We start from the raw sequence: 17,199 nt of genomic DNA on the forward strand, positions 1-17,199 counted from the left end.
TGTCTTTTTGCAGATGTCCATTTCCTTCCGTTTTCTTTGTGTTGGAATTTTAAACTCCGGTGGATTTATGACTATGGTTAACTGCTCCTCAGATCTCTGCAGGGTAAATCAAGACAACTAGCTAGATTATCTCTCCAATCTGAGTTTTCTGTTGCACGACTAAAACAACTTTTGAACGTACACGTTCCACCAAAATAAGATCCTTTCCGAGGCTATTTTGCAGCAGCTCCGTGCAGAGCTTAGTGCCACCCATGACAATTGTGATTGGTTTAAAGAAATGCTAATAAACCAGAGCACGTTTTTCTCCCATCCCGGAATGCTGTGTGGACTAGCCAGACCCTCCTTTGCAGTGCTGTGGAGGAAGGTCTGGCAAAGCGAGACTACTATAATCACAACTTGTATTTTTCGTGTTCTAATGTGTGTGCAATCAATCTGATTTTTGCATTGAGTTAACAGCAAGATGTAGCATACAGTATATAAGTTGTTCTCAAAAGTGCCATTACTGGTGGGAATGTTCTCTCTTTAAATACCTTTGGTAGCAGAATGTTGGTGCCAAGCTTATAGGGCAAATGGGCATGCTTGACATCTTGTTCCCTTTTTATGTTCATATTACCCATTAAATATACTTTATAGTTAAGAGTGAGTGGCCTCTAAAGAGAGCTCTACCCTGTTTCCACCACTTCACCTGTCCTGTATTTGATACTGCCATCTGGCACTTTTAAGTGAACCCTTTATCCATCCAATATCAGCGGGCCCTCTCATCTGAATCTCTGCCCCCCAAGTCAAAATCTTCTAGACCCACCCTGCCTGTGGGACATGGAGCATGTCAGTACTTGAACTCTTTTCTTATGGCATTACAGTGGATTACTGCCTCCGTGTGATGTGGGCACGGCATGTAGCCGGGGAGCATTTCGAGGTGAGGTGCAGGGTATCTGGAGTTGGCAGTCAGCTCGCTGTCACTGATGCTCATGACTCTTACCGGGCACAATATAAATAACACTAAGTAGCAGTTTGATTTATAATATGCTCCCTTAACACAGATAAATGGAATGAGTGTGTTTAGGTTATTTTTCATCGTTAATCTCACATCCGTTATGTCTCTGTCTCTCAGTTCAGTTAATGAAGATGTATTGCCTTGCATTTACATTTAAAAAAATATGTTGCCAATATACATAAACAGATTAAAGTGAATCGTTTCATTTAAAACCTTTGTTTAAGACTCGGGGAATCAGTTGAGGGAGATCTTCATTTTCGATTGAGCGTGAACAAAGACAGCAAACAATCAATAACAGACCAGTTAAAAATAGAAATACAGCTCAGTCGGTAGAGTAGGTGCACATATACAGAGGTTCATGCCTCGACGCAGAAGGTCCAGGGTTCGAGTCCAACCTGGGATGATTTCCTGCATGTCTTCCCCCTCTCTCTCCCCCTTCCATTGCTTTCCTATCATTAAAGGTGGAAAAATGCCCCAAAAATAATCTTAAAAGAAATACAATCATACAAACCATATCAGTTCAGTAACAATAAGAGTTACAGGTTGATAGTGGACTACATAAGTAGTGTCCAAGCAATATAAAAGTATGTAGTTTCAGGTCATGTTGCAAGAGATGCAAGTGGCTGCTGCACTATTACTCTCTCCATGTTCAGTCCTGGCACGAGGTACCTGAAGAACCAGCCAGTCACTGGATCGAGTTAAAAGTGGACCAGGGTTCCAATGCAATATAGATGTAATATATGATGGTGAGTTTCTGATCAGGGCTTTAAAGATAAACAGATACCAGTGATTATTACGTCTCTTAGTCAGAGAGGACCAAACATACGATTACTGTAGCTCTCACCATCGCCGGTAATACATCTCAGGACTGAGTGTTCAACACAATCTCAGGGCCTTAGTGTGGAGGCAGCAGCGTGTCTGTACATTACATCCATATAATCCAAAATTGGTAGGTCAGTTGATTCAACTATCCTCTTCCTACAGTTTTAAGGGAAAGCAATCTTTTGTCGGAATTTGCCAACAAGGTTCCTGATGTTGTTATTTAAATGTAAATATGGTCGAGCAACATGCCAAGATACTTCCAATCCCTCTCAACCCTTTCAATAATACTACATACAATGAATACATAACTATTGTTTTGTGAACTATATGAAATTAAACAACTAATTAGTAATAACACTAATCAACACAAAAGCTTGCTTAATGAAAAGCAGGTATATATTATTCTTCTGCCAGTTTTGCCACATTACAGTTTCACCAGAGAGGATCACAATAATGTCTTATTTTGGAAATGACATATAGATATCATCTTTCCAAAGCATATACTGTTCCTGTACTCACAGAAATCCTAGAAATGACATGCATGTACTAATTTGCAACAGCTAACACATTTGAAGGAAGTGTAATGCCACCAGTTTTTTTTTATCAAGGTAATGAGGAAATGTTTTTAATTAAAGTTTCTGGCAAGTCACACAAAATGTTAATTTGTTTTCCCTACAATATCTGCTCAAAGCAACTAAAGCAGTATTGAAATTTTTATGGTTATGTTTAGGCACTGAAAGCACTAGGTAGAGGATAGAAAACGATCTTTGTTTAGTTCTCAGGTTTGGTTCTCTGAATGTAGACCAAGGCACTCTGTAAGCCCACATTCCAGCCTGACCTCCCTATGACGTGCCGCGGTGCAAAAAATGTCAGAAAAACACTGTCTGTTAACATAATCTAGGCAGCAATGTATGCATGCAATGACAAAAATTAACATTATATAAATGTAATTTCTAGGAGAGCAGAATCCATTTAAATCCACAGCAACCTGAAATTAAAAAACAAATCTCTGTCCTCTCTGTTCCCATTACCATCCGTGTTAATCAGTACAATATAGTGCAGTATATAATGCCCAGTGTCAGTGTACAGTACAATGATAAAAGAGAATTTCCCCCTCTCTCTCCTTTTCCACTCCCACTGTCTGTCATCTTCTTCTCTGGCAGCCGGTGCTATCAGGGGGGAAAGCTTGTCCACCCACGGCTAAGTTGGGTTGAGATTTTGAGCCTGTGATTGGCAACCGGCTGTTAGAATAATTACATTATCAAGAATAGACAGAAACACTGAAGAGTCTCTCAGAGTTCATTTTTACTTGCGAACAACAAGGAGCCAGTTACCGCACTACAGAATAGTACAGAAAATGTCTAACTGGAAGCCCTCTACATCGGCTTATTTATGAGTGAAATACAATCATAATACAGAGTTGATGTCGTCAGTTGTTATCTGGTCAGAGTCAATGACGTCTCCCTTATCTGGTCAGGGAGTGCATGTTCTTTCCTCACTATCATACCGTGCTCAGACAAGATAGCCAATAGTTCCATGGTATCTTGCAAGAGCAAGCAGTGTTTTGGTTTCTTACTATGCAAACAGTTTAATTTAACAGAGAGAGAAAAGAGTAATCAGTATAATATTGTATTCTTATGCAAACAGTTTTAATATTAACGAGACAGAATGATGTAAATCACAATTTTTCTAACACCGGCATTTCTCTCTGCTGTGCTGGTTTAGAGCCATCAAAGCCATCAAAAACATAAAATATTCAATATTTCTATCCATGATTGAGGTATTGTGGTTTGGCATCATGTCACCACATCATGTGTGTTTGTGCATGTGTCAGTCTGTTCCTACGTCCTTGTCTCTCATTTGTTCTCTTATCTCCCACTCTCTCTCTTCCCTCCTCCCTCTTCTTCTCAGAGGGATCGGTATTCAGATTCAAGTGCCTCGCTCATCTGCTCTGGTGAAGCCATGCAGTGTTTTTGGATTAAAATGGGTCGCAACAAAACTGATCACAAATATCTCACTTTGACAGGCTTAATAGGGTTTCTCTCGAGACCGCTCGTGTTCGAGCTCTAGTAGCAAGCTTTTGAGCTGAGAACCACAAGTTCTTTTCCTTGCACTTGAAGTCTCTCTTTCTGTCTGTGGCTAGATTGGAGGGTTTACTGCTGTCACATTTTTTAAGATGAGAGGCTCTGGAGGCTTTTAGCCTAAGCTCATCATATATTTCAGGCAGATGCTTGCAAAGCAAAGAAGGCAGTAGTGCAGATACTGGAAAGTAGTGCATCACAGCCATGTCTGTTCATGTACACCCATAAATGCTGCACTGTATGTATGTATATGTGTAACACAAATTTGAATGAAACGGTGTCAATATTGCACCACAAAGGCAAGCACATCAGTGCACTGCCAGCTGTTTTTTCAACTGTATAATGTCAATTACAGTATATTACAGTATACAGTACATCTGAACAGTTTTCTCTGCAATCACAGATGTTGCAAGAGAATAAATTGCTCTAGTTTAACGGTACCTCAGAGGACATAACAACAAGGACATACGATGTTAAGGAAAAGCTCATTCACACACCTGAAGTTTTGCATCACAACACATGTGTCCTCATCTCTCTTAACAACCAACTGATTGTTAACAACTGAAACACAGTTCATGGGAACTGCTCATGTTGGCAAGAAATGAAAGAATTTGACACAGGCCTTCTTTTTTGTCCTGGTCCTGGACTTCAAGAGGCATTGTTAAAGTCTGTTCTCTTATGCAATGTCTTGGCCTCAATCTTTGCATGTTCCTACATTATGTCCCTCTCTAACCCCTCTCTTGGCCTGCTGTCCTCTGTTACCCCTGGCTATGGCATATGATCTCCTCTTCTGGTGCCCTTTCTTCAATCTCTATCTGACAATTCACCTGAGAGGTAAATCTTTTCACCTCAAGATGCCACAGCTTTTGGTCTCATTGCAAGGACAGCCCAGATGTGTACTGTAATCCGACATAGATGTAAACACAAACTCAGTTTGTATACACCTTTGTGGATATGTAAATGTGTGTGTTTGTCTGGTAGAGGGAAAGGAGAACAAGACAATGTTTTGCTGCTACTGCATCTGCCTTCAAGGACCCTACTCAGCATCGCTATGAAGACACCTGGAATAACTTTTGCTTGTAGCTATTTGTGCAATTTTATGAGAAAGGTCAAATGCAGCAACTTATGTGGAGTTGATTAAATGTTACAGCAGCAGAGACAGCCAAATTAGCCCCAAAGACCTTAAGCATTGGTTTAAAAATGTTCTGCTTGTCAAATGCATGTGTCCAAACAATATACTGTCTATTTAAGAAAATCGTGAAAAAATTAAGGTAGATGATGAAGGTATAATATCATCATCATGGTACCCAGGAACAGAAAGGGGAACAGCACCAATGTTACAAGTTTACTTACCAAGACCTGGTGAGCACTACTGCGTATATAGTAGGGTGACCAGATGAGAATGGGTAAAATTCGGGACGAGGCACTTGGGGGGGCGGGGGGGGGGGGTGAACATGAATTTCAAAACTCCGCACCAAAATGATTTATTTTTATTGGCTGCCTGCACGTGCACTTTCCCTGGCCTCATGGCTGCAACTTGCACTCTCTTCATCTACTCTATAACATCAAAAGGGGACACAAAGGTTGTATTTTTTGTAATTATTATTTTATACTATTATAGTATTTCACCCCAGACTGTTGCGTCCCTCAGCTGTGATGCCACCCCGTTGTCTCCTGACGGGGATGGGGGCTTTTATTTTGGAGACGAGGAGGACTTTCGGTATTGGAAGTGGGTCGCAGGCAGAGTGCCCTGGAACATCTGCCAGACCGGGAGCTGGCCGCAGGACGACTCAATCACCATGAACAGTTTTTAATGTTCTATCAGACTAGAACTACTCAAGAGTCTGCTCTTGAGACTTTGCTCTAATTTTCGGGACAATTAGGGCAGGATTCGGGATTCGGGACAACAGCTTGGATATCGGGACTGTCCCGAATCTTTTGGACGTCTGGTCACCCTATATGAAAGGCCTTTGGTGGCTTCAGAGGGAGCTACACAATGGTCCTCATTTATCAACCTAATGTAGAAACCAGCGCAGATATGAGCTCAGAAATCCTGTTACGACAGGCTTCATGTGTGATTCATGAAACGTTCGTATCACACCAATCACAGTGTAAGAATGGTCGTACATTGATAAATGCAGTGGCTGGAAACGATCGTAATTTAATTATCACGCCCCAATATATTCTAGGTTTTGAGGCCTAGAATAAGACATGGCGAGACATAATCCGGCTAAGAAGCGGCACTTTTCAGAGGTGGAGATTGAAACCCTGATATCTCAGGTTCATTTGCACCAATGTGTGTACTATTTGGCAGCCTGAAAACTGTTATTAAAGGCTGTAGAAAGAATACGGAACGGAAAGAGATCACTGATGCGGTCAACACTGTTGCCGTAGTAAATCGGACTCCAGCTGAAGTTTATTTAATTTATACACCCTTGACATGACAATATACAGGCTTATATTGTAATCTCTTAGGCCTACATGGTGTACCTATATGTAAATAAACACACAGTATCGGAGTTTATGTAGTATCTTTTATTTTACTCGTGTTTTTTTCATGAGTCAGAACGAGGCAACAGCTGTGAGGAAGAGCGCGTGTCCTCCATGACCAGTGCTGGACACCTCAACCCTGTCTCCTGACAGCAGAGGGGCTGGAAAAACAAGCCGAAATAACTCGGTCAATGGCAGAAATAAATCGTTCACTTGTGGCCATTAACGACACTTTAAAAGAGAAACGAAAACCTGAAGAATTAATAAAAATGTTGTGCATCGTCATGTTTCCTGTATTGAGTATCACTGCCAAACATAACACTATATCTTTTAAAAGCGAGGAATAATATCCTGTCTCCTTCGTATAGCCCCCAGTTGGGGCTGTGCTGGACCCTCAGGGCCAAAGTCTGATGAATTCCCTCAAGTGATGTCACTTGAGTCACTGTCATTGGGAACTGAAAACTACAAGCTACTGTTTGACAAATGAATAAAATCTGCGGATGTGGAACTAGAAAGAAGTGAGACCTCTGTAGCACGCTCCTCCATCTCTGCTTAAGGCTAGCGGCTCGAAGGCGACATTAGATGCTGCTAGCATAACACACAAATCTCTGACTGAACTGTCAGTGGTCGTGTTGCAACAGGGAAGAAGACTTTGTAAAAAGATTATATCCCTTTTTGTTTTAACTCCACCATGAGTCCGACAATGTTATAGGACTGCAATGTGAAATCGGTGAAGTACTTCTTTACTGGCTTCACGCCTCTGCTGCAGTCCTGTCTCGTGCAATTCAGTCAGCTTGATGGAGACAACATTTAAAATCCTGTTGTGAAGTCTTAAAGCTTTCGAAGGCTTTTTAGGTCGCTCCAAGGAAACCACTCATTGAACCCTTAGTGGCTCACAGCTGTAGTTAGTATATGCCGTAGAAGTGTCACTGTGCTGTTACATTCTCATAGCTAACGTGAAGAAACCCATGGCTTCTTGAAATGCGTATGAATATAGTATGATGAAGAAGTCAGTTAAGAAGAGAGTGTGTTCATCCATGTGTGTGTTTGTGTGTGTGTGTGTGTGTGTGTGTGTGTGTGTGTGTGTGACCTTTTATTGCTATGACCATACTTCTGCTATTACCTCAGAGCGAACTGTGACCAGGTTTCTACATAACTGCCCTCTAAAGTGAAGGGAGGAACCTACAAAGAGACAGAGAGAGTATGAAAGTGGATGAAAAGTGACAGATTGAGAGTGAGAGGAGAGCGTTGAACGAATAGAAGACACCAAATAGCACTTTGCAGGGATGAGTGTCCGCGGACATGAGTGCACTCAATCCACTGCTTTTTACCCATTAATACAGTCCATGCCTGAGCAATGCACATAGCAAGATTACACTGTGCCAGTCCAACAATAGTTTCTAAATCTGAAGTCAACAATCAAACTGTAATATTATTTAAACACAAAATAAAAGCACTTGTTTTCTGTTCATAAGGCTCAGGTTTTGCACAGTTTTTTAATATATATATATATATATAATATATATATATATATACATACACATTCATTTTGTATCAAAAACAAAAATAATTAAGCCTATCCAATTAATTAAAAATCCAAGCATGTGTCCTGCCATTTTAACATTAAAAAGGCAAAGCCGCATCTTCTGGTTGGCTACATAATCATTATATTTGTGTTCATAGCACTGTATTCCAATCAGGCATTCATAAGCATGAAATTGAATTAAGGTTGCATCCGAGTTTGGTCACAACTTATTAGAGTGGCATTTGACAGAAGAAGAAGCCACGTTAATCAGGACAGCTTTTATTAGACTGTGCTCTGTTTATGCTTTTTAATTGGCTGTCTCTCTCAGTGATGAATTCATACCAACAAGAAACAAAGTTGCAGTAGGAGAGGAAAGCAGTTTATTAATTAACGATGGAGGAATGTGTTCAAATTTAGACTGAGTAGTATCAGCAGCTTATAGATTTTCAGGTGGTCTTACAGTATTATTATGCAGGATGTGTCTGTATCTGTGTTGCCTCTTCTCTGAGCTTACTATTCCATACTGTGGGCAGTGACTATCAGGTCCGGTCGGAAACATCTGTAACGTTCATAGTGTTTATTTTGTGTGCAGGTGGAAGTCAACAACAAGATATGATTTTCTCAGCTATAAATCCAGCACATGTACCCAGGCCAGAACATCTGTTTTTAAAGATGTTTTGAAGGTTCTGTGAAGGCTGTTGATGTGGAATATTGTATTGCATTTCCGTGCGCACTGATATTTGCTTTCCTCACAGGTTTTTAAATGTCATTTTACAGGAAGGTAAAACCATGATTTATTTACCTAGTTGTGTAAATGTGAATGGTGCATTTGAAAAGGGGCCAACTCTGGTTAAATTCTCCTTGGCATACGATTGTGTGCTTTTATTGTAAGCAAATAATCAAGTTGAGATCCCAGCATCCTGCTAGCACCTGTCCCACAGTGGAAAGCCACCAAACATCAACATCTACTTTTGTCATTTTGTAGTCCAAAGCTGCAGGATGGTGTGAAGTACTGTAGGAGTACCAACAGCATAAATTCACTCTTAAATATGTCTTTATTTAGCAGCTCTATTGTTTACAAGTGAAGACTGAGCTCTATTTTGAGTGAGCATATTGTTTGTGTCAAAACAAAAGCTAATCTGAATGCATTACAGTGCTGACAGTCAAACACTGGACTGTTGACTTTATAATGGCAGCCATCCTGTTGGTAAACTATTCTCGGCATCCATGTTATGAAGCAGGGATTCAGCAAACACCCCAGAGTGTGTGTGTGTGTGTGTGTGTGTGTGTGTGTGTGTGTGTGTGTGTGTGTGTGTGTGTGTGTGTGTGTGTGTGTGTGTGTGTGTGTGTGTGTGAGGGCATGTACAGTGTGTGTATTTCTCAGATCCCAGTCCCTGTGTTGAGTAAAATCCAGTCTGAAAATATCACATGTCAAGATGCCCCAGGGTACCTCTAAACTTCCTGTTAAAGGACCTGCATGCATCTCTGATGACAGGCCTCAAGACACCACACAGCCCCCAAAGTAAACAGTAGGAGGTGGAGAGATAGCGAGGGAAGAGGAGAGAGAGGTGTTGGGAAAAGAAGAAGAGAAAGATGTGAAGAGGACGATAGAAAATGAGAGGACAGAGGTGTCCCAATGGAATAGTTGTATGTTATGCATACATGTATTCTGTGATTACAATGTCCCTGGTTTGATTCTGGTGAGAGACCTTTGTTACATGACTGCTGGCTTCAAAACGGCAGACCACAAACTAATGGGCGATGTCCTGCTCTCTTTACTTCGACTCCGTTTAGGATTATTAGTAACCTGTTTGTGCTTTCTCACCATGTTTCCTGTCTATCTCTGCTGTGAAATGTCAAACAAAGGCAAAAAATGCTGACAAAGTATCTACAAAAAAAGAACAGGAGAGGAAAAGCGAAGACAAACTGGTTCTGACATATTTTCTTGTCGAGGATAGAAAGGTCCCACTTTAAAATAGATTAACATATAAAGGGGTAGAGCAGCACCCTTTTGGTATCAGAATCTTAATAATGTAGGAACTTCTCTCCAACTCTATCAGCAAGCAGTAGGAACTGCAGTAAAATGGACATCATGTTCCTAGCCCTACTTAAAGGATAAGGCTGGTGATATTTGTATGTTTTTCCTTTTTTTCAACAAATCCCATGAAACGACTAAAAACTAGAGCCAGACCGATAAAGAATTTTTAAGGCAGATAGCGATCCAAATATTTGGTGATTTAAAAATCCGATATATTGGCCGATATTTAAAAAACAAATCCAGTTAGTTATTTGTAGTTATTTATGAATCCTCACTAAAATAATATGATAATGCAGTTTAAAAATAAACTAAAAATTAAATTAAAATAAAGATATTAAACTTAAAGTCCTTTGAACAAAAACACAATAACAACAACAAAAATCAAAGAGTGTCGCTAACAGGGACATTGTAGAGCGCCCTCTGGTGGACAAACTATGCAACACCAACACATAACATGGTTGAAGGGTGTTTCATCCGTTTTTATTTTATTTTTTAAATATTCATTTATAGGCCAATATAAATGCCAATACCGATAGTTTGGAAAATGCCTAATATCGGCCGGTCTGGCTCTACTAAAAACTACAATCAATTTACTTACTACTCACTGCACTGCGGCTGAAAATAGTCCCCAACAAATGCACTATTTACTCCTGTTTGAGTAACATTGCTAAAAAAAAAAAACTACAGTGCTCCGCTGTTTTAGAAAGTGGTTATCAGTGTTTAAAAATGAAACTACATATTTGTGACTCATTTTCATAGATTGACTTAAGAACCAATGGGCTTGGGGCTGAGTGCAGAGAACAGGTTGAATCTTTTATCTTTAACTTTTTCCACGTCGTCACCCTCCTCCTTTAAAACATTACATATTTCAGCTTGGCTGTCATTGATACAAGTCACCTTTTCACTGTGGACTGCCGAGAGCAAGCTTATTAGAACTGAGATTAACATTAAACAGCATTAAATCACGATGTTTTGTCATTTGGCTTTTGGGGCTTAACAACAAAGAGTTGTGTGATGTGTTTGCCAGCTCAAAGCACCTTCCTTCATTCACTGAGCAGGTGAAAATGCCATCAGGTGGAGGGGAGATTGGGAGTGTATTAAAATGCCAGTTGGCTGGGAAGTTGTTTTTATTTTTTGTTTGCTTATTTGCAAATTTATTTTTCTCAAAGATAGACAGACTGAATTTGAGCTCTGAGCATAGCACCTCACCAAGGAAACCTTGATAATAATTGATAATGCTTTCAAGTCCTTTATTCTGCAATACGTGCTTTGATACAGGACTAAAGAACACTTAATCATTATCAGTATCATTAAGAAAGGGCCTGAGTTTTAATGAATGATTAAATTTTTACACACACAACCAATAGTACTGACAGTGACTTGTTGGGGAGATGGGGGGGTCTTTCACATGCTTTTACTCTAACTAACCATCACAGAAACTTTCCTTCCAAAAACGGCTCCTTAATCACAGTGAAATTCTTACTTGCCTTACTGAAAAAGATTTTTCTAGCACTGGTCTCTGAAGATTGTCGAGTTCATTAAAGGGTGAAGTTGGAGAAGATCAGTGATTACTGTTTGTCTTTGCTCTTTACTAAACAAAGACATTTGCAGTTTTTGTAGAAGTTGAGTAGAAAGAGCCAAGAATTGCCCAGTGAGGGGCGAGAAAACAAGATGTAATACACATTGCCAGGAATTCCTGCTATGCACCTCATACGACTGCTATGCTATAACCATGTTACATGATTTATGCATTTTTAATCTCGCCAGTGTAAATCTGTGTTTTAGTAGTCAGCACTGTTGGATTACATACGACATTACATATGGATCAGTCATTAGAAGCCAAGTGGCACACAGCCATGCATTTTAATGACATGGAATGATTTGCAAGTTCAACAGAGATGTGCAAATGTGAAAAGATATAAGGTTGGAACTCTAGAGAGCTCTCTATGTCCCTGATAATGCTGTTTCTACTGCAGTAATTGTTTAGTTATGCAGTAAAATGGATCTTTTTTTCTATCTACCTCATTACAGAGGCAGCTCAATCTATCCCTCAGCAAAAATGTGAGCCAGGAAAAAAAGTGAGTGAAATTGACTGAATTGAAATAAAGTCGATTACCCAGATGCTATCCCACTGCAAGTATTCCAACAAGGACCCGGTGAAATGAAGTCGGAATTAAATTGCTTTTTATAAATGCTCCCCCAACAGTAGTCCCTTTTATTTCGCTCCCCTTTTTTCCGCTCTTTTTTGTGTTTTACAAGTTTCCATTAAAGACTTCCCAGTTCGTAACAAAGCACAGCTTCCAGGCACTCAAACAGAGAACACTTATCACGTCTGCAGACAGTTGAAAACATCTCTAATTGTTACTGTATTACAGACACTGCTAAGAAATCCAGTCTTTGGGATATAATGTGCCATTATCTTGTCCTGTCTTTATTTTCTGTAATATACAATCTTACAGCATGTGTGTGTGTGTGTGTGTGTGTGTGTGTGTGTGTGTGTGTGTGTGTGTGTGTGTGTGTGTGTGTGTGTGTGTGTGTGCGTGCGCGTGTTTGTGACAAGATGATAAGAATCAGTATGAGGGGCCGTCAGGGACATTATTCAGAATTACCTCTCGCACACACTACTGAAACGCTCTCACACATACAAGTGAAATGCTCTTATATATACTACTGAAACGCTCTCACACATACAAGTGAAATGCTCTTATATATACTACTGAAACGCTCTCACACATACAAGTGAAATGCTCTTATATATACTACTGAAACGCTCTCACACATACAAGTGAAATGCTCTTATATATACTACTGAAACGCTCTCACACATACAAGTGAAACGCTCTTATATATACTACTGAAACGCTCTCACACATACAAGTGAAATGCTCTTATATATACTACTGAAACGCTCTCACACATACAAGTGAAACGCAACGCTCTCACACATACAAGTGAAACGCAACGCTCTCACACATACAAGTGAAACGCTCTTATATACACTACTGAAACGCTCTCATACACGCTACTGAAACGCTCTCATAAACACTACTGAAACGCTCTCATACACGCTACTGAAACGCTCTCATAAACGCTACTGAAACGCTCTCATAAATGCTACTTAAACACTCTCATAAACGCTACTGAAATGCTCTCATATACACTACTGAAAAACTTGCTTACACGCACAACATTTTGCATAAACTACAAAAAAGCTTTACCAAATACTAGTAAAATAGTGCTCATATAGCTTGCCCTTAAGGGTCAGATGTGATCATGGTAAGGAAAATATAAATGTTGCCTGTTTTATGTTGGAAAGAAGATGATTGAACAGTGTTATTACAGGTTTATCAGTACACAACCAAAGGATTGAGAGAATATGGGCAGAACTCAATAGTGTTGTATCTAGACACTTTATAAACATCTTTAACTTCATGGAGGAACAGGGTGTACTGGATTCATTGAATGAACTACATTTATTTTGTCTGCATTATTTTTATTTACCAAGGATTGAAAGAGCAGTAACATAATTCATCAATCAATCAATCAATAGAACCACCATGACCTCTCCACACCAGGGGGCAGACACCTCTCCAGCTGTGGCATTCAGGTGTCATTAATAATGCAGGAATCCATCCAGCTCTAAACAGCATTTTTGATGCTGATAACTACTATGGCATTGATGAAGAAGGGCCATTACCTGAACTTCAAACCAATAATAATGTTGTAATTCCAGACATAGATGTAACTATTAATGAGACCACAACTAACATTATTCAACAAGTAAACCCACTTGAAAATGATGGGGACCATGGAATAGATGTTTTTTCTTCACTTTTTTTAAAGGAACACGCCGACTTATTGGGAATTTAGCTATAACCCGTAACCCCCAGAGTAAAGACAAATTCGATACATACCCTTTTCATCTCCGTGCGTGCTGTACGCGCTGTCTGGCCGGCTCCAGCATTAGCTTAGCCTAGCACAGATCCTGCAGGTACCTGGTTCCAACTAGCCTGCTGCTCCGAATTGTGACAAAAGTGACAAAATAACACCAACATGTTCCTATTTACATGTTGTGATTTGTATAGTCACAGCATGTACAAAAAAACAACATAACATGAGACACAGCCGTCTTCTAACAGTAAACAAACCGGGAACTATATTCTCAGACAGGCTTGCTGCGAGCATATCACTCCGCCCAAGTACTATATTCTTCCGCCTGAGAATATAGTTCCCGGTTTGTTAATAGAATAAGTGGCTGTGTCTCATGTTACGCTTTTTGGTACACGCTACTGTGACTCTATAAATCACAACATTTAAATAGGAACATGTTGTGTTCTATTTGTCACTTTCGAGCAGTAGGATTACTGGAACCATTCACCTGATGTTCTGTGCTGGCCTGATGCTGCTGGAGCCGTCAGCACCCGCAACTGAGATGAGAAGGGTATGTATCGACTTGTCTAATTCTAAGTGGTGTCTCGAATACGCTAAATTCAATAAGTCGGTGTGTTCCTTTAAGTGAATAGCATAGGAGTTATGTTAAGGTTTGTTAAAATGTTTTCTTCACTTGTGCAGTGTATTCTGTGAATTAAAGTTTTGTTAAAACGTAAAACATTTTATGAAAAATAAATTAACATTTGGTAAAAAGTTTGGTAAAAATATGAAACATGCCGTTAAAATGTAAATATGTTTTAAAACATAGGCTGACTGAGTCAACTGAATCGTGGTGAAACTATATAAAATACATAAGTTATATTGCATACGGCATTCAGAAGTGAAAATAATAACTCTTGTTTGAAACTTTTTCAGAAAACAGACAGACAAGCAGAAAGGTAGAGACAAACAGAGAAAGTGAGACACAGACAGAAACAGTTTTCAGAGCATGACATGTTCATGCCCTGCCAAACCCATATGTGTTCCCTTTGCAAAGTCAAACTTCTCCTTGAACAGTTGGTAAGACACATGTAGTGGCAAGTTGATGCAGTTAACACATCTGTTGGCAAGAGGGAACATTGATGTAGAGAAGCCATCATCTCCTTTGTGAATGAACTGGTCAGATGCCTGCCAGTTGAAGGCCAATATCTTCTCTAGTTTGGATGGCCCTTCTTCTTCTATAAAAGAAAAACATTATCAGTGGTAGTTGGTCCAATTAACATGTATGTGAATCATCTCTAAAGCAATTAACATCAGCTGATACTGAATAAATTGTCCAGTAAGAGTATTTCACTTCTCAAAACCAAAGCGTCTAAAATCTGAATGCCTCTTATAGCAATTCATTTATAACAGGTCTTTCATCTTTCAACATTCGCAGGTTGCTTTGTGATAATGTTATGACTACCAAGAGAATAAAATAAAAACAATGATACTAAAAAAAACAGATGACCATTAAACCATTAATTACCCTCTGCATTTTGGAGATAGTCCCTCCAGAAAGTAACGACCATCTCGTCAGCAGCTCTCTTGTTGCTCCCTTCTGGAGAGAGACGAATGCTGAAAAGATCATCCACAGCTCATAGCAGAACAGGGGTCGAAAGCTGTCTGGATGTCGTCGTATTTGGTCCTGAACCCAAAGAGTTTTCAGTCCTTCACAGAATCTGTACAAACAACATGGAATAATTGTGCAATCCATAATTCAATTGTACACTGTCAAATTGTCCCTTGGTTTTATACAAACACAATAGATTTTGTGAAGCTAGTCTTACACCTTGTTGGTCAATGGTTAAAATTATGACTCCTTTTGAGATTGATCTGACTGTACAACAACTAACACTGAATACCTTTGAAATGGACTTTGAACTCTGTGGATGACCTGAAACATGACAATTTCAGCAGATCCCTGTCTCTTATCGACCGCATAGGCCCTGAGACATCCTGCATTGGCCAAGTAGTCAAGCAAAGGTGCATTTGACTTTTCAAGGTCCTCAAGGGTTGTACATTGCTACAATGCGATAAATAAGAGGGAAAATATGCTTTGCTGTCGACACTTGTCCGTTGAATAGTGGTGGTATTCAAACTACAACATAATATGGAAAAAGTGGGCTGATACTCCTTTTCAAAAGGGAAAACAACAAGAGAACCTTTTAATGTAAACTAATTCAGTATAACATTCAAAATCTATCAACTGACCTTTTTGACTTTTTCCAAGAGTTCTGTGTCAGCTATGTCTGAGAGAGGAAGTTTGGTGGTGGACCGCCATGTACCAAGCTCACAGCAATGGCTTTGCCAGCAATGTATTACCAGTCCTCTCTTATAGCTGCAAAACAATGGCATAAAAGGAAAAACAATATTGATAAATACCACATTTCGGCAAACAAAAACTGGCTGTCAATTAAAGGCCGGGTCTCGAATGATGACCAGGGCCGTGGTTGACACAAACAAATAAAAAGCTAGGTGTAAAACATGAATGGAGAAGTGAGCTGCAATATAATATGCATGCCAAGGATGATGTACATTTCCAATAACTTAATCTAATAAATTAAGCAATATAATTTTGCTTGGTCCAGGGTGAAAAATACTGACTTTTCCTTTTCAGTGTGACTATCCAAATTCAGAAAACTGGATTGTATAGTACCATACATGTTTCACAAGATGACAGTAGCCAAATTTCAAGGGCAATGTGGGAATGTTGCAAATCAAAGTTTTGCACAACACATTCCTGCAAATGTTTTATGAAACTGCAGAGGGATTTTAATTGAAAACAGATACAGAAAGACCTGATTTTGAATTTATCACATAATGCAGTAACTGTAACAGGGCAAACAGGGGCAGATTAAAACAACGCTTCATACTAAAAATATGCAAATATAGCAAATGTTTGTAATAATCATGAAAGTAAGAGGAAAAAGAGGCATTTACCTGACGTCCCTGGAAGGTGCTCACCAAAGCCATCCCTGATGCGTTCTAAAACAGTCTGGTGGTCCCAGTCCTAAGGATCAGAAAGGATGTGTCCATGTTTGTGTAACCATGATTTTGGACCTTGTTTGCACACTACTCAGAACACATGAAAACAGCCAGTACAATAATGTCATACTGCTATAGGAAATACAATACAAAATACTAACCACCACCCGCTATCAATATTATATACAGTAAATAATGGGTAGTGGTTATCAATATCAGTTATATTTAACCCATTAATATTCAGATTTTGGTCAAATATATTCATGTAACCAATTTTATCACTTCAAGCCCTGAACACTCTTATATACGTGATTTCTCTCTGAGCCATAAATCTACCATGAAAAACCACATG

At 39.5% G+C, this 17,199-nt stretch overlaps 1 protein-coding gene and 1 long non-coding RNA gene across 4 annotated transcripts in view; one reads left to right on the plus strand and one right to left on the minus strand.

Moving 5' to 3' along the window:
- Positions 1-17,199, plus strand: part of mid2 (midline 2) — a 167,994-nt gene that overhangs the window by 140,565 nt on the left and 10,230 nt on the right. The window lies entirely within an intron of this gene.
- LOC120566739 lies at positions 15,018-16,404 on the minus strand. The gene is made up of 3 exons (XR_005640456.1): positions 16,074-16,404; positions 15,349-15,541; positions 15,018-15,058 (listed from the first exon to the last, which is right to left on the minus strand). It is a non-coding gene; the product is annotated as an uncharacterized LOC120566739 (long non-coding RNA).

The sequence above is a fragment of the Perca fluviatilis genome, chromosome 10, assembly GCF_010015445.1.
Source record: "Perca fluviatilis chromosome 10, GENO_Pfluv_1.0, whole genome shotgun sequence".
Classification (NCBI taxonomy): domain Eukaryota; kingdom Metazoa; phylum Chordata; class Actinopteri; order Perciformes; family Percidae; genus Perca; species Perca fluviatilis.